Genomic DNA, 23,223 nt, shown 5'->3' with positions numbered 1-23,223 from the left:
ATGGAAAATAAAATAAAAGTAAAATCCATATAGAACTAGACTTCTTTTATTTTATTTTAGAATAAAGTTTTTTAAACCTTATTAAACTTCATCTATTTTATATTGATTAGGATAAGGTGTTTCAATCCTACTAGAATATGGCTTTACAAGCCTATAAATAGACATAGTCTATTCCTCTTGTATTGATTCAAATTTTCGACATAGTGAATTTTCTTCTCCTCTGCCCGTGGTTTTTTCCCGAAAGGGTTTCCACGTAAAATTTGTGTGTTTTTATTTTTATTTTTATTTTATTTTTTCTCACATGCCATAGAAGCCAAAATATGTAACACCCCTTACCCATATCCCATACCGGGATAGGGTACGAGGCATTACTAGACTTAAACACTTGTATACAAACAATTTCGGGTCATAGAATTTCGCTCAAATTTAAAACTTTCAAACATCCTCTTAACGTCCCTAATATGAACCTATAAGGCCGAAAACAAGCTTTGAAAATGGTTAGAGAATAAACCGAACACTTTTGAAAACTTTGAATAATTTCAAACCTACAGGGGATTTTACACGGCCTTGTATACGCACGTGTCCATGGCCCGTGTCCTTCACACGACCATGACACGCCCGTGTCTTAGCCCGTGTACTAAAACATTGACGTTCTGTTTCTGATGTCATCAACCATTTAGGGGTACATGGCCAAGGCACACATCCGTGTGCTAGGCTGTGTGGTGAATTTAATTTCCCAATTAAGGTGCAGACTTCACACGGCCTAGGCACATGCCCATGTACTATGGCCGTGTCCTCCACACGATCATGTCTCCGCCCGTGTGGTTACTACTGGGCATTTTGTTTTGCTACATTTAGGTGCAAGGGACACACGGCCTGACTACACATGGGGCAGACCGTGTGTCACACACGATCTAGACACACGCCCTTGTGTCTACCCGTGTAAACAAAAACAAGGCTATCTACCAAGTCATTTTGCCACCCTTACTTGCACCAACCTACATAACATGAAACATCTCCAGACCAAGCATAAACACATACCCAAAACAACCACAACCAAACATCCGCACATCGATTCTAATCTAATTTCTATCACATACAACATCTTCTACTTATCAATGCGGACCATGTAATAACCACATCCATGAAAATCCTCATTAAATGCATTTAGCTATAATCAATATTAACCAACATCAATTGCCTATACAAAAAGAATATGACATCAATATGAGCCAACACTTATGGCTAAACCAACATGACACTTAACAAAAAGACTAAATCCCTATACATGCCATACTCAAAATGGTAAGCTAATTTTACCCAAATATTTCGATTGATAGTGTGATCGAGTCTCTGACTCCCCTTGATCCCCGAGCTAGCTTGGCGGTACTATAAGAAAATGGAAAGGAAAGGGAGTAAGCATAAAGCTTAGTAAGTTGCATGTAAATAAGTAACAACATTAACCATGCATCCTTAATCACATAGCATATTATAAATCAGCACAACATTCTTGATTTAACAATGGTAAATTTACTACATATTTACACATTACAAGAATAAGCCAGAAATTACAAGATCATCCCGAAATCATTCTCATAGATAGAACTTACTCAATTTCATCCTTACCATTAAGGCATCATAACTAAGCTTATATCTTATGAGTTTCGAGTAAGAACCTGTACTACTCACAATAGGATTATATTCTTTCATAACTTTATCATATGCTTAAAATAACCCGTGGAACCATTTAGAATACTAAAGGATATCCGATAAGCCTCATACAAGAGGGTAAATTGCCGATGCCATGTCCCAAACATGGTCTTACACTGGCTCACACGTTGAGGCCAATGCCATATCCCAAACGAGGTCTTACACTAGCTCTCGTCTCAATGCTGATGTCATGTCCCAGACATTGTCTTACACTAGCACACATATCAATACCGATGCCATGTCCAAACATGGTCTTACACTGGCTCACATAATGTGTCTGATGCCATGTCCCACACATGGTCTTACATTAGCACACATGTCAACCAAATGTCACGGCATGGATATCCAATCTATTCTTAAGGTTTAACCGTGAGTTTTTACTACATCAGTTTTCATCATGCATAATCACAGCAATAATCAAAAACTTTATGCCATATTAATTGGTCAATACATAATAACAATAAAGTTGTATTATTTATATACAACTTACATCGGTGTACAAAAAGTGGGCGACTAGATTGAATTAGTCTACTAGCTTGGTCTTCCTCCTATCTAGGTCCAGATTTCGTATTTCTTGATCTATAATGATAAAATTCACTAATTTAATCATCACATTAATCAAGAAATTTCATAATTCATATTTTGGCAAAATGACCGCTTTGCCTTTAGACTTTCATAAAATTACGATTTTGCTCCAAGGCTCGTAAATTGATTTTCATCAAATTTTCTCATTAACCAAGCCTAGCTGAATATATTTTAAGCTAATTGCAACACACAAATCCAATTATTTCACACCTTTACTACTTATTTTGTAACTTTTATAAAATGGTCCCTTTTAGATGTTTTCATGAAAACCCCTTTCACTAAAGTTGTTTATTTAACAACCATGATTCATTTTCTTCTATAAAAATTCAGCAACCAACATGATTGCTCTCATGGAAAAACCCTATGTTCTCAACCATTTTGCAAAATAGTCCCCCTATTAGTTAGATTAAGCTACAAGGGCCCCAAAAGTACTAAAAATCATCAAGAAAGACCATCAAAATCACTTACTTGCAAGAGTCTAAAGTTGCTGAAAAGTTTAAGCTCCCATGGCCTTCTTTCTTGGAAAAAATTAGTGGAGAAGAAAGAGAGAATGAAAAAGATGAAATTATATCTCAATTATCCAATTTCACCTTTGACTACATTTTTGTCTCCATGTTTAGCTACTAACAAATTTGTGGTCTATTTACTCTATAAAGACCTCTAATTTAATGTTCCATAACTATTTGACACCTTTAGCAAGTAGAACAAAGTTTTCGCACTTTATGCGATTTAGTCCTTTTTTCAAAATTAAGCATGCAATCATTGAAATTAATTCATCAAAAATTTAAAACACTCATATAATCATGCTATAACACATAAAATAATATTTAAATAATTTCTCTGACCTCGGATTTGTGGTTCCAAAACCACTGTTCCGACTAGGCCCAAAATTAGGTTGTTACAAAATAAACATCTAAAAACTATCGAAATCAACTGAATAGTGTGACTCAAAGTTTGATCCGATCGCCCATTCCAGAAAATGATATCTACAAGAAAATAAAAAGTAACATAAGTAAGCTTATAAAGCTTAGTAAGTTCGATGAATAAAAACGGTAAATCTTACCAAACTAAACATGATATTTTAAACTATTAAAACTTAATGGTCAAATTTCCTGTCAGACACAGTTCATATCTAGTGAGTTTATACACTTCAAGTACAAGCTTCATTTAATAATTTCTTGAGAGGTCTATTATATTCAAAATAAGTTACTACCGAGAATTCATGAATAATACTGGACCATCAAAAAATTCAATACAATACTTTAATACGAGAATTACTACTCAATAAACGTTATATGGATATAAGCACACAAGTAAACCAACTGGAACACGTCAAATACCTGTAAGAGCTAGTCCGACCGAAAACACGCCTTGGCACCAAGTGCTATAACAACCCGATTTTAGCTTAAATCGGAATAGTGGTTTTGGAACCACAAATTTGAGGCTAAAAAATTATTTTAATATTATTTTATGTGTTTACAGCATGATATCATGTATGTGTGAAAGTTTCGTGATTTAATTTTATCGTTTAATAGCTCAATTTGAGAAAAAGGACTAAATCGCGTAAAATGTAAAAGTTGCATGCTATAAGTTAAGAGTGTCTATTTGCTATGGATTATTACACCAAAGGTCTTTATGATGTTATCATGCCATTGATAAGGTTAACGGACATTAATGGCCTTATATTTGATGATTAAATGGTTTAATAACCAAGGGTAAAATGGTAAACTATGTATTAAGTATAACGAAACAAAACAAAAACCATATTATCTTTATTTTCTCTTCATCTTAATCGAACAACAAAAATAAATAAAGCTTTGGAAGCCATTAGGGTTCGGCACATATTAATCTTGATTAAGGTATGTTCTTTGCTGAATTTTTGATGATTTTTACGTTTTTGTGATCGTTGCTTCGTGTTCTAGCTAGCCCATGCTTTAATTTTTGAAAGTATTGATTATTTTGTAAAATTCCATTGATGATGCTTGAGATTTTGAATATTTGATGATGAAAAATGATTATTTGTTGATAGTTACACAAGTTTTGTTAAGTGATTTTGAGTAAAAATGCTTATTAGGGATTAATTTGTGAAATTTGTAAATTGAGGAGTTGAAATGTGAAATAAATGAAAAATATGGGCTCTTAGGGGCACTATGGTACCAAGCATGGGTCTTGTTGAATTGTGTGAATTTTTGTAATTGTGAAATAGGGACTAAATTCTAAAAATGTTGAACTTTAGGGGAAAAAGTGTAAAATACCCAAATATGTGTTTGTAGACTAAATTGAGTGATTTTATGAATAAATGAGTTAATTTTGAATGTATATAGATCAAGAACGAAAGAAATCAGATTTAGATCAGGAAAAATCAAAGATTATTGAATAGTCGATCCAGTCTCTCTATTTTGACTACGAGGTAAGTTCATATGCAAATAAATGTCTTTAAATTGAATTATACATGTTAATTATCATTGAACTACTATGAATGCTGAATGAGCAAATATGAGCAAGAATCGACGAAGTTATGATTTTCGAAAGTCCCGTACGAACCCTAGAAATAATATAGGATATGAATGTCATGACATTAGGATTACCGAGATGTGATTACATGTAAGACCATGTTTGGGACATTGGCATTGTATTGTGATTACATGTAAGACCATGTCTGGGACATTGGCATTGTATTGTGATTACGTGTAAGACCATGTCTAGGACATTGGCATCGTTATATGATTTTGTGTAAGACCATGTCTAGGACATTGGCATCGATATGTGATAGCATGTAATACCATATCTGGGATATGACATTGTACGAGCTATATGTGATTTCCGAGTATCCTTAACAATTCCAAAAGTTTTAATGGGTAAAGTTAAGTCGAGAAAGAATATGTGAATGAGTTAAGTGATTCAGGTACATACGAGATTCATACGAGTATTGAAAAGGAAAGTATTTGATGAATTCATTTACGATATTGAATATGTATACATTGGAAAGGTTTGTAAGCTTATATGTGCTTACTTATATTTTTCCTATTGATGGAAATGATGTTTGCTCATGTGGTAATTTTATTTGTATATGCTTACTAAGCTTTTAAAGCTTACTCTATGTGTTCTTTCCCTGTTTTATAGATTATTGAAGCTAGTTCGGATATTGGGGATTATCAGGAACCGTCATCACACTATCAACTACTTGTTGGTATTTTTGGATGCTTAGTAAATATGGTATATGGCATGTATAGGCTAGTGAGTTGTTGATAAGTTTTGAGTGTTGATATTAGCCATGAGATTTGGCTTGTAAATGTTGGTGTGTATTTGGCCATATAAGTTGGCTTAATTCATAAGTTTGATAAGTGATATATGATGCATATAATGTCTTATGTTTTGGCAAGTTTAGTATGGATTCATGTATTTGCTAGATGGTTAATTATCAATGATGTGTCATGGTTGAGAAATGGCATGTTGTGAACTGGTTTTAAGATGATGAATTGATATGTTTTGAGACATGAAATAGTTAACAAGATGGTGAGAAAATGCATATAGAAGTTAAGGTTATGGCATATTGTTTTGGCATGATTTTGGTTATGGATTTGAGTAGTGAAATGGATGGAATTTAAATGGCATGAAATGTACATGAAATGGTCATTTTTGGTTGCCTATTGTATGTGAAAAAGATGCTAAATGAATGCTTTTAGGTAAATGAATGATAGGTGGGAATAATGGCTTGAATCAAGCCTATTTTCGTGCCACACGGTTGAGCACACAGGCGTTTGACTCGACCGTGTGACCCCTGAATCTAAGTTAAACAAGTCAGTGGGTTACACAGCTTAGACACATAGGCGTGTCTACTAGTCATGTGTGGCACACGGGCTGGCACATGGGCGTGTGGTCGGCCATGTGACGCAAGTTAATATACCCTCTAGATTTCACATAGCTATGGTACACGGACGTGTCTCCGGCCGTGTGATGCAAGTCAGTATGTATGCCCTGTTTCTGCACGGCCTGTGACACAGGCGTGTCTGGTGGCTGTGTGCCTGTTCACATGGGCATGTGAACCCTGAATGCATGAAAATTTTATAAGTTTACCAAAGTTTTCAAATGTTATCAGTTTAGTGCTAAATCTCTTTCAAGCATGTTTTAAGGTCTTTTAGAGCCTTATAAGGGACAATATGATTATGTTTGAATAATATTTATGTTATAATAAATTCATGTATAAGAAATGTATATTGTATGCTGTAATTGATCAGTAATGCCTCGTAGCCCTATTCCAATGATGGATACGGGTTAGGGGTGTTACAAGTGCCCGGCTCGTAGGCTATGCGTCTGCCCTTGTAACACACTAGTATCAGGATAGTATAACCCGATGGTTCGCAAAAAATGCTGCACCTAGGTATACTCAAGAAATAATTGTAAATCATGTAACATCCTCCTCTCCATCAATCCCGTATAACATGTAATATAATCCATTTGCGTTACCAACTGTCACTACAGCAAAACAGGTTTTTAGCGACGTTTGGATTGAAAATGCAGCAAAAGGTAAAGCATTAGTGGCATTTTTGCATAAATGACGCAAAAGGTAAAGCAATAGCGGCGTTTCTCTTATAAGCACCTAAAAAAGTAAACCAATAGCTACGTTTTTCTCATAAACGTTGCAAAAGGTAAAGTAATAAAGGCATTTTTTCATAAATGACGCTAAAGGCATTTCTATGTTTCCCTAACTAGTTTTGTTAAAAAGAAAATCTCAATTTGTTTAAAATTTTTTATGGTTATATTTTTGCTTTATATTTTAAATTTTTTTATGGTTATATTTTAGCTTTATGTTTCCCTAATTATTTTTTATAAGTTATATTTGTTAAAATGTCATTCTAGAGAGCAAATATGGCTCTCCCGGATTCGTTAATGATGGTTTAACAGTGGCTAAGGAGGTATATTACGTTTGCTCTAACCATTGATAAACTGTAATTTATACATATTTCTATCCCATGCTTAGCATATTTTATGGATGATTTTTCCTTAAAATTGGTGAATTCGATACTCCTAATGCCTTAATTTCATATTTTATACTTGGTGAGCATAGGAGAGTGAAAGAAATGGGCCAAAAACGGAGAAAATAGGCCAACGTATGAAATCAACACGGGCTGGACCTCATCACACAGGCAAACCACACGGCTGTGTCTATTTGGCAGAATCGAAGCACGACTCACACAAGTGGACCACACGCTCGTGCCTATTTAATAGGCTTGACCACGACCTGAAGTAATCGCACACGGGCGTGTCCCTACCGAGCCTAAGTTTACTCTATTTCAGAAAATGCCAATTTTTAGGGTTCTTAGGCATTCTAAAGCCTATAAATACACCCTAGAGAAGGAGGAGAAAAGGACACACAGAGGAGGAAGCAGGGAACTGCTCAAGGAAAGCTGATTGATCCATCTCAGAAGTCGGATTCATCATTAAGACTGAAGATCTCCCCTCAATTTTTCTTCAAGAGTTTTGGGTTTTTCTTTATGTTTTGTATTCATTATTCTTCTGAAATGTTTACCCCTAAGGGGAATGAAACCTAAGACAGATCTTGTTATTATTATCTGAATTGTATGATAAATATTTGACTTATTCTTAATTATGTGTTCTTAATTCTTGTTTTGATATTCCAGGATATTGATTCAAGTTAAGCTCTTATTCAGAGGAGGAATAGACCCTGTCTAAGAGTACATTTGTCATAATTAAGCGGAGTTGATTGCGCGCCTAGAGATAGGGTGACAAGATTTTGCCGGATTAGGGTGAAACCTAATAAGGGGATTCATAGATCGAGTTAATGCAACCCTAGGGAGTTAATTAGAAAGAGATTTCAATTATTTAACCTAGGGTTAGACGTTGTTAGTCTCGAGAGGGATAATAATATAACTTAGGGATTTCTATGGATCAAGTCAAATGAATAAATCGTCCGATTCAGAGTAAAATAACAAGTGAAGTCTAGGTGGATTTTTCTTTAGGTATTGTCTTAATTCAATCGTTTTTCCAAAAGTAATTCCCCAATTCTATTTTCTGTGAACTCTTAGTTTAGTTAATTAGTTAGTTAAAACAAACCCCATTATTCTTAGGCTAGATAATAAAAAGACAGTCATTACTAGTACTTTTAATTCCTTTGGGTTCGACAATCCGGTCTTGCTAAAGCTATACTACTGTTCGATAGGTACACTTGCTTTCATCGTGATAATAGTTAGTTTCAAGAACGATTCATTATAAATATTTAAAACCTGTCACGAATATCACGTATCAAGTTTTTGGCACCGTTGCCGGGGAACTAAGATATTAGGAACACACGATTTTTATTACTTTAGCCATTTACTTTTACTGCAATTTAAATTTATTTCTAATTTTTATAACTAATCCTTCTTTTTCCCTTTTTCTGGTAGGTTCTTATAGCTTATGACTAGAAGAAACCCGTCAGGACCATTGCTTTTTGATAGTGAGATCAATCGCACAGTTCGCAGAAACCAAAGAGAAATAAGGCGAAACTTACGTTACACAGAAGAGCAAGAGGAAGATACTTCAACCACCACCGAGGAGATGGCTGAAAACCAAGAAAATCTACTACCTCCTGCGATTGCTGTTAATCAAAATCCTAGTCCGCGCATTATGTATGATTATGCTAAACCTTCTTTAACAGGAACTGAATCGAGCATAGTTAGACCTCCTATAGCTGCAAATACTTTTGAACTGAAACCTAACATAATTCAAATGATACAGTAATTCGTTCAGTTTGATGGTTTACAGGACGAAGATCCCAACGCTCACTTGGCAAACTTTTTGGAACTATGCGATACATTTAAAATCAATGGTGTTTCTGATGATGCCATACGTCTTCGGTTGTTTCCCTTTTCATTAAGGAACAAAGCTAAACAGTGGTTGAACTCGTTACCACAAGGGTTAATTACTACTTGGGAACAAATGACCGAAAAGTTTTTACTAAAATATTTTCCGCTGGCTAAAACGACTAAATTACGTAATGATATCTCTTCTTTTGTGCAGATGGATTTAGAAACACTCTACGATGCATGGGAGAGATACAAAGACCTTTTGCGAAGATGCCCTCACCATGGGTTACCACTCTGGCTACAGGTTCAAACCTTTCATAATGGCCTGATTCCTTTGACTCGACAAATGGTTGACGTAGCTGCTGGCCAAACAATCAATAATAAAACACCTGAAGATGCTTATGAGTTTATAGAGGAGATGTCACTGAATAACTATCAGTGGCAAGTCATGAGGACAAAGCCAATGAAAACAACTGGTGTTTATAACATCAATTCAGTCACCATGCTCTCTAATCAGGTAGAACTCTTGAATAAGAAAATTGATGGTTTTCTTAGATCTTCACAGGTTCACCCAGTAATGCAGTGCGAAGCAAGTGGAGGTGGATCAAGCAATTCAGAATACCAACCTTATGGCCACAACATGGATAACGAGTAGTGATAAACCGTAAATTATACATATTTTACCCCATTTTTAATGCATTTTATGGATGATTTCTCATTAGAATTGGTGAATTCTAAGCTCCTAATGCTTTAATTTCATGGTTTACACTTAGGAGAGCATAGGAGAGCGAAAGGAATGAGAAATGGGCCAAAAACGGAGAAAATGGGCCAAAGTACGAAATCAACATGGCCTGGACCTCCTCACACGGGCGGACCGCACGGCCGTGTCAATTTGGCAGGCTCGAGCACGGCCTGAAGTAATCGAACACGGGCGTGTGCCACGGGCGTGTCCCTGTCGAGCCCAAGTTGAGTCCAATTTGGAAACGACTAATTTTGAGGGCTTCTAGGCATTCCAAAGCTTATAAATACACCCTAGAGAAGGAAAAAAAGGAGAGACGGAGAATAGAGAGTAAGGAATTACTCCAAGGAGGCCGATTGATCCATCTCAGAAGCTGGATTCATCATAAAGACTGAAGATCCCTCCTCAATTTCCCTTCAGGAGTTTTAGGTTTTCTTTATGTTTTGTATTCTTTATTCTTCTGAGTTGTTTTCTTATTTAGTTATGAACTAAAACCCCTAAATACCTAAGGGGAATGAAATCTAAGACGAATCTTGTTATTATTTTTTGAATCGTATGATAAATATTTAACTTGTTCTTAATTATGTGTTCTTAATTCTTGTTTTGATATCCCAGGATACTGATTCAAGACATGCTTATTTAGAGGAGGAATAGACCTTGTCTAAGAGTACATTTTTCATAATTAAGTGGAGTTGATTGCGTGCCCAGACATAGGGTGACAAGATTTTACCGGATTAGGGTGAAACCTAATAAGGGGATCCATAGATCGAGTTAATACAACCCTAGAGTGTTAATTAGAGAAAAGTCTCGATTATTCAATCTAGGGATTAGATGTTATTAGTCTTGACTAGGGATAATAACATAACTTAGGGATCTCTACGGAACAAGTTGAATGAATAAATCGTCCGATTCAGAGCCAGAATAACAAGTAAAGTCTAGGTGGATTTTTCCTTAGGTATTGTCTTAAGTCAATCGATTTTTCCCAAAAGCAATTCCCCAATTCTTTTCTCTGTGCGTTCTTAGTTTAGATAATTAGTTAGTTAAAACAAAACTTTTTTATTCTTAGGCTAGATAATAAAAAGACAGTCATTACTAGTACTTTTAGTTCATTTAGGTTCGACAATCCGGTCTTGCTAAACTATACCACTGTTTGATAGGTACACTTGCCTACATCATGATAATAGTTAGTTCAAGAATGAGTAATAATACATATTTAAAACCTATCACGAAATAACACGATCAAGTTTTTGGCGCTGTTGCCGTGGAACTAAGATATTAGGAACGCTCAATTTTTATTACTTTAGCCATTTATTTTTCTTGCAATTTAATTTATTATCATTATTTATTAACCTAATCTTTCTTTCTCTTTGCAGGTTTTTATAATTTATGACTAGAAGAAATCTGTCGGGGCCATTACTATTTGACGAAGAAATCGATCTACAGTTCGTAGAAACCAAAGAGAAATAAGGCGCAGCTTAAGATACACGGAGAACAAGCAAGAAGACGATACTCAACCCCCAACCGAAGAGATGGCTGAAAACCAAGAAAATCTGCTACCACCTACAATTGTGGTTAATCAAAATCCTGCTCCACGCACTATATATGATTATGCTAAACCTTCTTTAACAGGAACTGAATCTAGCATAGTTAGACCTGCTGTAGCTGCAAATACTTTTGAATTAAAACCTAACACTATACAAATGATAAAGCAATTTGTTCAGTTTGATGGTTTGCAGGATGAATGTAACACCCCTATCTCGTAACCGTCGCCGGAATCGGACACGAGGGGTTCACAGACTAAATTCGCTTACTATCGCAGTCCATTTTAAAATTTTCCAGGCAGTTGGCTAACTGCGACACTGTCACCTTAAAAATCATATCTTGAGTTTCACAACTCGAAAATCAGTTTCGTAATTTTTCCCTGAAACTAGACTCATATGCCCATCTACATATTTTTTCTAGAATTTTTGGTCAAGCCAATTAGTAAAGTTTATTATTCAAAGTCTCCCATGTTACAGGGATCGACTACACTGACCTTTGCCCATTACGACTTGGATATCTCCCTGCACAGAGCTTCAATACTGATGCCGTTTGTTTCTATAGAAACTAGACTCAAAGAGGAATCTATACATATATGTCATGACTCCTAATTATCTCTGGTTAATTTATAATGAATTTCCAAAGTCGGAACAGGGAATCCAGAAACCGTTCTGGCCCTGTCTCACGAGAACCTGAATATCTCTTAACATACTGTCCATATGATCGTTTCGTTACTTTCCTATGAAAATAGATTCATCAAGGTTCATTTACATAATTTATTCATTATTTAATTCCAATCATACTATTTTTTGTGATTTTCCAAATCTACATCACTGCTGCTGCCAGCATCTGCCTTTAAGGTAGACTTTACCTATTTCATAGTTTCCATGATTCAACTAGCCCTTTTAGCAGAAATAGCACAAATTATGATAGTGATTAACCATTCCATACCAAATGATTATAACATTATGCTCAAACATATATAAGCCATTTTCGCATGGCTATATACATTAACCAAAATATTCTTCCCCCACTAGTCTATTTTATACATGCCATAAGATAATCCAAAACATAGCAGTACCAAACAGTGGATAGTGATAGTGTGACTAGTTGCTGACGATCCCCGAGCCTGTAGCTTCGCAATGAGATCTATAAAACAGAGAAAACAGAGTAAACGGAGTAAGCATTACAATGCTTAGTAAGTTTTAAGCAGTGTCAACAGATAACAATCAAATTATAACATAGTTGTTCGTATTTTTATTTCACTATTCCTTCGGGCATACCATCCCTTTACCGAATATGCACATCTCATCATATACAATAGGCAGATAAACTTTCACATAAAAGTGAGCTCATGTGACATAGATATATCGTATGATTTCACATCACCTCTCACACTGATCCGATGTCACATAATCATAGGAATAGTCTCATAGATTGCTCTCGTATGCATCACATTACCTTATGATTTAGTGCAAATCAAGCTCACATATAAACTTGGAGTACATACCTGTTTAACCTTTCGCATTGAATATATTTATAAGCAATTCTTATTACGAAGTCTTACCCGGACATAATCTCCACACGAAGTTATCGGGTCTTACCCGGACAAAATTCCCACACGTAGTCATCGGGTCTTTAGAGCTCGGATATAGTACGAGCACGAAGCTTACGGACATTAATCAGTGATAATATTCTCGCATAAAGCCTGCGGGGTTTTAACCCGGATATAGTACTGACACAAATGCCCTTCGGGACTTATCACATTTATACACTTTCACATCCATCACGTTGGCCACTCGGCCCTGTCACATATATACACTTTCACATTCATCACATCGGCCATTAGGCCTTATCACATATATGCACTTTCACATTCATCACATCGGCCATTAGGCCTTATCACATATATATACACTTTCACATTCATCACATCGGCCATTAGGCCTTATCACATATATATACACTTTCACATTCATCACATCGGCCATTAGGCCTTATCACATATATACACTTTCACATTCATCACATCGGCCATTAGGCCTTATCACATATATACACTTTCACATTCATCACATCGGCCATTAGGCCTTATCACATATATGCATGTTCACATCCATCACATAGAATCCTAAATCAAAATATAGATTTTCATGTATTCACATCACAATTATCCAAATATACTTCACATACCACATATACTTTCACGTATACACACTGTCTTGGCTGAATCTACATCTATCATTTTCCAATATCACAATTTAGAATTCACGTATGGGTTTAATCAATAGCTTATGAGCAACTAAAACAAGTTTATCAAGGTTTACAACACAATCTCAAATTCAGCGCAAGCTGTTTTTCCTGAGCAATAGTCACTAAATTATTTATAACTGGAGCTACAAAACTCCAAATCACTTTTCGTTAATTTTTCCTGAATATAGACTTGTATATATTCCATCCATAAAATTTCCAGAATTTTAGGTTTGGCCAATCAATACCAGATTTTTCTTAAAGTTTCCCCTGTTTCACTGTTTGACTAATCTGACCACTCTTCACTACGAATCAAATTTCTCATTTTACAGAATTCAAAATGTGTTGTATTTGATTTCATTTGAAACTAGACTCATTAAGGAGTCTAAGAATATAAATTTTATCTTATAACCATTTTTGTACAATTTATAATGATTTTCTAAAAACAGAACAGAGGATTACAGTGTCATTCTGTGCTGTCTCACACAACTTTAAGTATCCCATTATCGGAAATTCCTTTGCTTACACGGTTTCTTTTATAAGAAACTAGACTCATTAAGATTTAATTTCATGTCTCATTCAGCCTCTAATTCAAATCCATAAATTTATGGTGATTTTCTAAATTCACGTTACTGCTGCTGTCCTGAGCAGGTTTATCACAATTTTACTCTTCTGACATATCCTTTTAGCACTTCATAATATCATATCCATTTGGCAACATATCATATCAATAACTTACCTATACTTCATAATAGCCATTAGGCTATATGCATAAAAATTTACAATAGAGTTATGATTCTTTTAATATGTGCTTAACATATCATACTCAATCACATTATAGGCTTTAATACTTAAAACTTACCTCGATCGCTAATGTACGTCAATTCCGACTATTCGACCAATTTCCCTTTTTCCACGATCCGACTTTGTTTCCATAAGCTCTTGATGCTCAATCAACAATTTTTAACTTCAAATTTGCAAACAGCAATGTCATCACTTTACATAACAGAAATTAAATTTCATTACTTAAACTATCCACGACAATCACCTTCCGAGCACCTTAATTTTCTTTAAGCTAAACCACCTCATAGTATACATTTACACATTCGGCTAATTATAAAACAAATCAGCACTCATAACCGAATCATTGACTAAAATCACATTCGGTAATATGCTTTTAAATAATTTCAATATTTATTAACATCTAAAACTAATTTGCTTGGGGTGCCATGAATTATTCAAATCGGCCGAATATCATTGAATCTCTAAAATCATGCTTATAACCACTTGGCCGAGTTTCACATTTCAAAGCCACATATATATATTATTCAAAGTATTTAACAACACTTAAAAATCCAAAACCATAAAACTCAATTCATATAACACCAAACTCAATGCTAAATCACCCTAGGCACATTCGGCACTAGCACAAGCACACACACATTTAACTTTTCTAAAATTCAACTTTAACAAGCTTCCTATGCTTCCATGATAAAAACCGAATGCTCATCTTACCACCAACATGCATATTTAATTATCTCAAGCCTCTCTTAATCAATTTTATTCATAATAGCATGAACTCAACAATCCATTACTCATACAAAACAACATAACCGAAAACCTTACTCATTCCAAAAATTCAAATCTCAACTTGGTCACAAAAATAAATTGATATCTCACCAACACAACATCAACACCAAGCAAGAATGATGCATCCATGGCCGAGTGTCATTTCCATCACATAGCAAGATTTAGACCATGGGCTAGGTAGAACTCAAGTTAACAACTAAAACATGCATGCATCTCATGGAACATCATCAAACATACCTTAGCCTAGTTACATGCATGGCCGAACCTCTTCAATCTTTCTTCTTCCTTCCTCCTTAAAATTTTCGACCAAGGATGAACCAAAGGATGAACACTTTTTTTTTGTTTTTCTTTCCTTCAACTCACGGCAAGGGGGGGGACAATCACACATATCCTTTCTTTTTTTTTTTGTTTCTCATCCTACTAACACTAATATTTTATTGCCCATGCTCTTTATTTTATTGTTTCCTCCCATGATGCACCAACACAACATGTCTATGACATGTTTTGCCCATCACCCTTTGTCCATCCTAATGTCATGGCCGGCCACTACTAGATGGGGGGGGGAAATTGACATGCAAGTCCCCCCTTTTTCAACATGCACTAATAGGTCCTTATGTTTTGATCTATTACATTTCAAAAATGTCACACATAAGTCCTATTGACTAAATTCACATGAAATTTACTAAATCGAAGCTTTAAATTTTCACACATTTATTTTAGACAATAAATATCATGTTCAAATAATTTGGTTACTCAGTTTAGCGGTCCCGAAACCGCTTTCCGACTAGGGTCAAATTAGGGGTGTCACAATGAAGATCCCAACGCTCATTTAGCCAACTTCTTAGAACTATGTGATACATTTAAAATTAATGGCATTTCTAATGATTCCATACGTCTTCGGTTGTTTCCCTTTTCATTGAGAAACAAAGCTAAACAGTGGTTGAACTCGTTGTTACGAGGGTCAATTACTACTTGGAAACAAATGACAGAAAAATTTTTACTAAAATATTTTTCGCCGGCTAAAACGGCTAAATTACATAATGATATCTCTTCTTTTGTGCAGATGGATTTAGAAACACTCTATGATGCATGGGAGAGATACAAAGACCGTTTGAAAAGATGCCCCCACCATGGGTTACAGCTTTGGCTCCAAGTTCAAACATTCCACAGTGGTCTGAATCCTTCGACTCAGCAAATGGTTGATGCAGTTGCTGGTAGAACCATCAACAATAAAACACCGGAAGATGCCTATGAGTTTATAGAGGAGATGTCACTGAATAACCATCAGTGGCAAGTCATGAGGACAAAGCCAACGAAAACAGTCGACGTTTATAATGTCGATTCGGTCACCATGCTATCAAATCAGGTAGAACTCTTGAATAAAAAGATTGATGGTTTTCTTAGTTCTTCACAGGTTCACCTAGTAATGCAGTGCGATGCAAGTAGCGGTGGAACAAACCATTCGGAATACCAACCTTATGGCCACAGCATGGATAACGAGCAATTAAACTACTTGGGTAATAATCCTCGACCTCAAAGCAATCCATATAGTAACACCTATAATGCAGGTTGGAGGAACCACCCCAATTTCTCGTGGGGTGGTCAAGGAAATCAAAGACCACAACATCTTCCGGGCTACCAACAACCACCCTACCAACAGGAAAAGAATCCAAACCTTGAAGAGATGCTCTCAAAGTTTATATCAGTGTCAGAAACACGTTTTTAGAACACCGAGACAGCACTTAAAAATCAACAAGCGTCAATCCAAAGCCTCGAAACTCAGATAGGCCAGCTTTCCAAACTAATCTCCGAATGACCACAAGGTAGTTTGCCAAGTAATACCGAACCTAACCTAAGGGAACAGCTCAACGCAATTAATACTCAAGATGACGAAGGAGTCGTTGAGCCTGAACCAGAACCGAGGCAAGAAACTGTGGTAAGCAAAAGTTAAGGTGAGGTAGATCAAAATACAAACAAACCAGTGACTGTCAAATATAAACCTCATGTGCCATACCCCAACGCGAGAAAAGACCGCGCAGATGAACAATTTGGTAAATTCCTTAAACTCTTAAAAAAATTACATATTAACTTACCGTTTATTGAAGCTCTATCGCGGATGCCAAATGCAATAAATTTTTGAAGGAGCTTTTAGCAAATAAGCAGAAGTTAGACGAGGCGTCGCATGTGGAGCTAAATGCAGTTTGCTCGACCATTCTCCAAAATAAACTACCTAACAAACTAAAAGACCCAGGGAGCTTTACTATTCCTTGCTTAATTGGTAGTTTAGATGTTCATCGTGCATTAGCTGATCTAGGGGCTAGTATCAACGTCATGCCTTACAAAATGTTTAAGCAATTAGGTCTTGGGAAACCCAAACAGACTAGGATGAGCATTCAATTAGCAGATAAACCTATAAGATTCCTTAGAGGTATTGCTGAAGATGTACTAGTTAAAATCGATAAATTTATATTTCCCGTTGACTTTATTGTTCTAGACATAGAAGAGGATAGCAAAACTCCCTTAATTCTAGGAAGGCCCTTTTTAGCAACTGCTAAAACCATCATTGATGTTGGCACAGGTGAACTCACACTCCGGGTGGGAGACGAAACAATCACCCTTCAAGCTCGCAATTCTGGCAACACATCAGGAATTGAAGGTGATCATTTAAATCATTCTACTAAAACTAACAATATGGTGCAACCTATTTTACAGAAAATGAGTCTGAAGTAAGCACACGAGTCATTCTCAAGCACTAGTAGAGGACTTGTTCATGAAGATTGAAGATTACAAATTGAGGAACTCGCTAAATGGCGGACTACAAACCAAGAACACCCGACAAACCGAAACTACGCCAAAACGAGCCCGATACCTCTCCAAATCAACTTAAGGTTGGTGATAAGGTCTTATTAGATGCCGCAGATCCCCACATCATCACTACCACACCGAATGAGGAAATCATTCTTATGGTACTCAATATTTTTCCATTCGGTATAGTGGAGGTGAGTCATCCGAAGTTCGGTACTTTTAAGGTAAACAACTGATTAAAACCTTATTTTGATGAGATTGATAGCAGGAATGAGGAGTATAAACTCCTCAAACCACTATGACCATTCACTAGAGAGGTAAGTCGAGCTTAGACTATAAATAAGCGCTTCTCAAGAGGCAACCCGAGCTCTAACAATATTAATTTCTTTAAATTTTGGTATCTAACTCCTAACTTATTAATAGAAATATTGAATACAGGTGTTTCCACAGAGACACGGCCAAGCACACGGGCGTGCTTAAGGCCGTGTGAAAACAGGGCAAAAGATTTCCCCAACACGGGCTACAATAAAATGCCACGGCCGTGTGACATGGCTATGGTCGAGCCTGACAAAACAACACAGACGTGCGATACGCCAGCGTGGAAGACCCGTGGTTGAAACTGAGAAACTAGCACGGGCGTACGGCACGCCCGTGTCTAACACCCGTGGTCGAACCTGTTAGATTGACACGGGCGTGGGGATTTCCCACACGGGTGTTGGAGAACCGAACAACGCCAGAGATGGCCGTGTGAACCCACACGCCCTAGGAACACGGGCGTGTACTAAATGTCAAACGCGCCCAAATTTAAAATTCGCGAATCACACGAGCTGAAATTAGGGAACACGGGTGTGTGCCTTGGCCGTGTGGCCCAAAAGCTATAAATACCCTGCACTATTCACTTTCTTCCCTATTCAAAAACCCTAACCCTAGCGCTGCAACTCCACAAGGCCTCCTTGCCACGCCCGTGCACCGCCTACAACTTCATTCTCGATGGAAAATCTCACCCCTTAGCATTTGTTAACTCCTTTTTCTCTTATTTCATTGATTTATAATGCTATTTATCATATTAATCTATATTTTTCATGTTATTTCCATATTGATAATCACATAAATTTCATTTATCAAACAAGTTATCATCCTTCTCATGTTAAAAATCTTACTCATTACATGATTCCTACACTTCATTTAATTAGTTAGAAGTGAATATTCATGGCTAGGATAGTTGAAATAATCATGCATATTTTGTTGACATCTCTTTTCATTCATATAGTATTTTGCATTCCATTCCTTGCCATTTTTACTTATATTACCATGCTCATGCCACAAAGAAATGGGTCATTGAACTTATTGTTTTAATTGAATTTGGTAATTGTGGCTGAATATAGTTATGCATTTTCCTTTTCGAATTTAGTTGCATTCCTTTTATATATTATAAATTGTCCACTCATCAAAAGACGAATTGATGTTTCCACTTGCAGGTACACAATGCCATCTTCAAGAAGAAAGAAAATCGTCGTACCTGCTTCAAAGAAGAGGAAGGGAGCGTCCTCTTCTGTAGGTCCAACCGCGGAAATTCCTTCTATAGTTTCCCCGAGAGCCCTAAGAAGAACTTTTCCAGATACTTTGGGCTCGACCTTTAATTGCGGGCCGCTGCATCGACTGGGCTTCCGTAGAACAAGATTAGATGGCTGATGCGATTCGCGTCCTCTTAACCACCGAGCCTTGGGAGCTGTTCTTTGAGATCATCGAACCAACATACCTCGAGCTTATGATGGAACTATGCTCAACGTTCCATCTCCAGACTGTAATGATGAACTATGATGATCCCGGCACGATGCAGTTTTGCCTAGGCAGGTTAGTCCGCCAGCTAAGTGTCGCAGAGTTCGGTGCAGCACTAGGCTTATATACGGAGGAGTTCAAGGAGGAGAATGAACTACATGCTCTCAGTCTCCACATACATTTCTCTCCCTCGAAGTGCTAGCACACTTTGGCCCCTAGCACGACCTCATACAATCCTAGTCGCTCCAAGACATCAGTTCTCCCACCATCTCTGAGGTACTTACACGATATTTTAGCTCACATGATTACAGGAAGGAAAGAGAGCACTAGCGTCGTCAACACCCACGACGTCTACTTCTTATGGTGCATGTCGCAAGGGCACGTCATCGACCTTGCCTATTTCATCGCCCTTACAATTCAGCACCAGACGGAGCGGCATCGGAAGGGGGTCATCTCCATTGGCCCCTACGTGACTAGACTGGCGCGACACTTCGGGCTCCTCAACACCGCGGCCTAAGAATCATCCCTCATCCTCATCGGCCAGATGTCTCCACAAGGCATCTCGAGCGTGCTTAGCATGAGGATGATCGAGAGGCACCAAGAAACCTATCCCTAGTATTGTCTCGCCCAATCTACCGAGGAGGAGACTTACGAGGACATTTCTGATGATGTCCCCCCACAGCACAAGGACCCACCGACTCAGCCACCACCACCCTCTCGTCCAGTTCATGCGGCGGCTTCATATGCTGACATCTCTGAGCGCCTCACCCTATTCGAGTAGCAATGTTTTCAACGATTTGACAACATTGATGCTACTCTGCAGCAGATTTGTCAGCACCTCCACATCGCATCGCTAGTCCCACCTCGCGAACCATCTAGCGATGAAGATGTTTAAAAACATTTATTTATTTATTTATTTTTATGTTTTTAATTTTTATTAAAACTAATTTTATTTTTACTTTTATTTTTATTTTTTAGCAGATTTTAGAATTTTATTTTTAATTTTCAATTTTAATTTTTATTTATGAGTAATTCTCCTTCCTAATATCCCCTAAAAAGTTCCTGATTTTGTCACAGTTATATAGAGCCCTTAAGCTCATCCTCACATAGGAACTAAAACTCCACCGGGAAAGGTTCTCAACGACTGCCATGTCCTGCTCACCCACGATCATAGTTACCACTAGAGATAATATACTTTTGGTGCAGGACTTATGGCCTAATGAACCTCTACGACCGTCGGAGTATCCTCCTCCACTCTCGAACCGATTCCTCTCCAGAACTCCAGTTCGAGGAATTCATCATACAGGAAGTTTCACTTTTCTCCCTCTCTTATTCTTATACTTTAATATCTATCTTTGTATATTGAGGGCAATGTACATCTTAAGTGTGGGGGGTATTTATTTCATTATCAGAAAAATCCCTGAATGATTGCCTTGTTCTCTTGAAAAGCTTTCATATCATATTTAGGATAAATTTTAATTGATATATCTTGAATTAAAACATAGGCCTTTATGCATTGATTGTTTAAACTTTAAGACATTAGAGAATCAAGCATGATGAGTTGATTTTTAAGAATTTAAAACTATAGGTTGTTTTCCCAAGTCTAGGTATTACTTTGAGTTGGAATTCACGAGTCTAAACATCAAAAATCCATAATTTTTGTGAGATTTTTGAGCCTTTTGAGCATCTATTAATCCTTTCATGCTCACTTTTATTATTGCTTTGAGTGCGTCAGTATTGAACTGTTATTCTAGAACTTGCTTGATTATGCATGTTGAGACCATACCATTTGATTTGATATATCAAAATGATTAAGGCACTTAGGATTAACCCACTCATGTCATGAAAAGAATACCTCCACAATTAACCCTTAGTAAACCCATTTGAGCCTAACAAACCATTCATTGTATTAACCTCAATATTAACCTTTAACCCATTATTGTTGAAATTCCCTAAATTAATCCCTATTTTTGTCGAGATTTGAGTTGAATGGATTGCTTAGCTATGTTTTGTTTTTAATAGTTAGTCTATATTATTTTAACTTGTTCGTAAAAAAAAACTATCCATACATATCTGTAATTTCATATTCTGAGAAAAAAGCTCTATTGTACACAAGTGAAGATTAACTCTTTTTCTAGTTAGGTAATTTTTCAATTCAATCTCAATTCTAACCCTTTCTTTCAGCTTGTGACCACACCCCCTAACCAAGCCTCATTATAACCCTCCAAAGACCTTTTGATTGATGTATCATCTTAAATTATAGTGGTGGAGATTTGATTTTCATGCAAGCCTATGGTAATGACTTTTCATTATTGACTATTGAGTGCTTCATTTATTGTCCTTAAACACCTCAAGTGATTTGAGTGAATCTTTAGTGAGGATGTGAAAATCTATGATATTCTGAATCAAAGGTAATTACTTAGATGCAGAGAGACACCTATGTTTGCATGATTAAATACTCAACTTGGAATGTTTGAAACTTTTATGTTCTTTTAGTTGAATTCTCAATGTATGATTACCTATGGATTATTCTGAGATATTATCGATAGAAATTATAAGTTGAGAAGAATTTATTTTGCTTATGAGTTGAGAATTTTTCTTGAGGACAAGCAAATGCTTAAGTGTGCGGGTATTTAATAAACCGTAAATTATACATATTTTTACCCCATGTTTAATGTATTTTATGGATGCTTTCTCATTAGAATTGGTGAATTCGATGCTCCTAATGCTTTAATTTCATGTTTTATACTTAGGAGAGCATAGGAGAGTGAAAGGAACGAGAAACGAGCCAAAAACGGAGAAAATGGGCCAAAGTATGAAATCAACACGGCCTAGACCTCTTCACACGGGTAGACCGCACGGCCGTGTCAATTTGGCAGGCTCGAGCATGGCCTGAAGTAATCAAACATGGGCGTGTGCCACGGGAGTGTCCCTGCCGAGCCCAAGTTGAGTCCAATTTGTAAAAGGCTAATTTTGAGGGCTTCTAGGCATTCCAAAGCCTATAAATACACCCTAGAGAAGGACGAAAAGGAGAGACGAAGAATAGGGAGTAAGGAATTACTCCAAGGAAAGCCAATTGATCCATCTCAAAAGCCAGATTCATCATCAAGACTGAAGATCTCTCCTCAATTTCCCTTCAGGAGTTTTGGGTTTTCTTTATGTTTTGTATTCTTTATTCTTCTAAGATGTTTTCTTATTTAGTTATGAACTAAAACCCCTAAATACCTAAAGGGAATGAAACCTAAGATGAATCTTGTTATTATTTTCTGAATCGTATTATAAATATTTAACTTGTTCTTAATTATGTGTTCTTAATTCTTGTTTTGATATCCCAGGATACTGATTCAAGACATGCTCTCATTTAGAGGAGGAATAGACCCTGTCTAAGAGTACATTTTTCATAATTAAGCGGAGTTGATT

At 36.5% G+C, this 23,223-nt stretch overlaps 2 non-coding genes across 2 annotated transcripts; both read right to left on the bottom strand.

Moving 5' to 3' along the window:
• Nucleotides 1-9,282: 9,282 nt before the first annotated feature.
• LOC121228531 (small nucleolar RNA R71) lies at nt 9,283-9,389 on the bottom strand. The gene has a single exon (XR_005926107.1). It is a non-coding gene; the product is annotated as a small nucleolar RNA R71 (small nucleolar RNA).
• Nucleotides 9,390-16,250: 6,861 nt separating this feature from the next.
• On the bottom strand, nt 16,251-16,356 carry LOC121228394 (small nucleolar RNA R71). The gene has a single exon (XR_005925970.1). It is a non-coding gene; the product is annotated as a small nucleolar RNA R71 (small nucleolar RNA).
• Between the last annotated feature and the right edge of the window lie 6,867 nt (nt 16,357-23,223).

The sequence above is a fragment of the Gossypium hirsutum genome, chromosome A04 (assembly GCF_007990345.1).
Source record: "Gossypium hirsutum isolate 1008001.06 chromosome A04, Gossypium_hirsutum_v2.1, whole genome shotgun sequence".
Taxonomy (NCBI): domain Eukaryota; kingdom Viridiplantae; phylum Streptophyta; class Magnoliopsida; order Malvales; family Malvaceae; genus Gossypium; species Gossypium hirsutum.
Note: the sequence above shows the minus strand (reverse complement) of the source record. Positions and strands in the feature narration are given on the sequence as shown.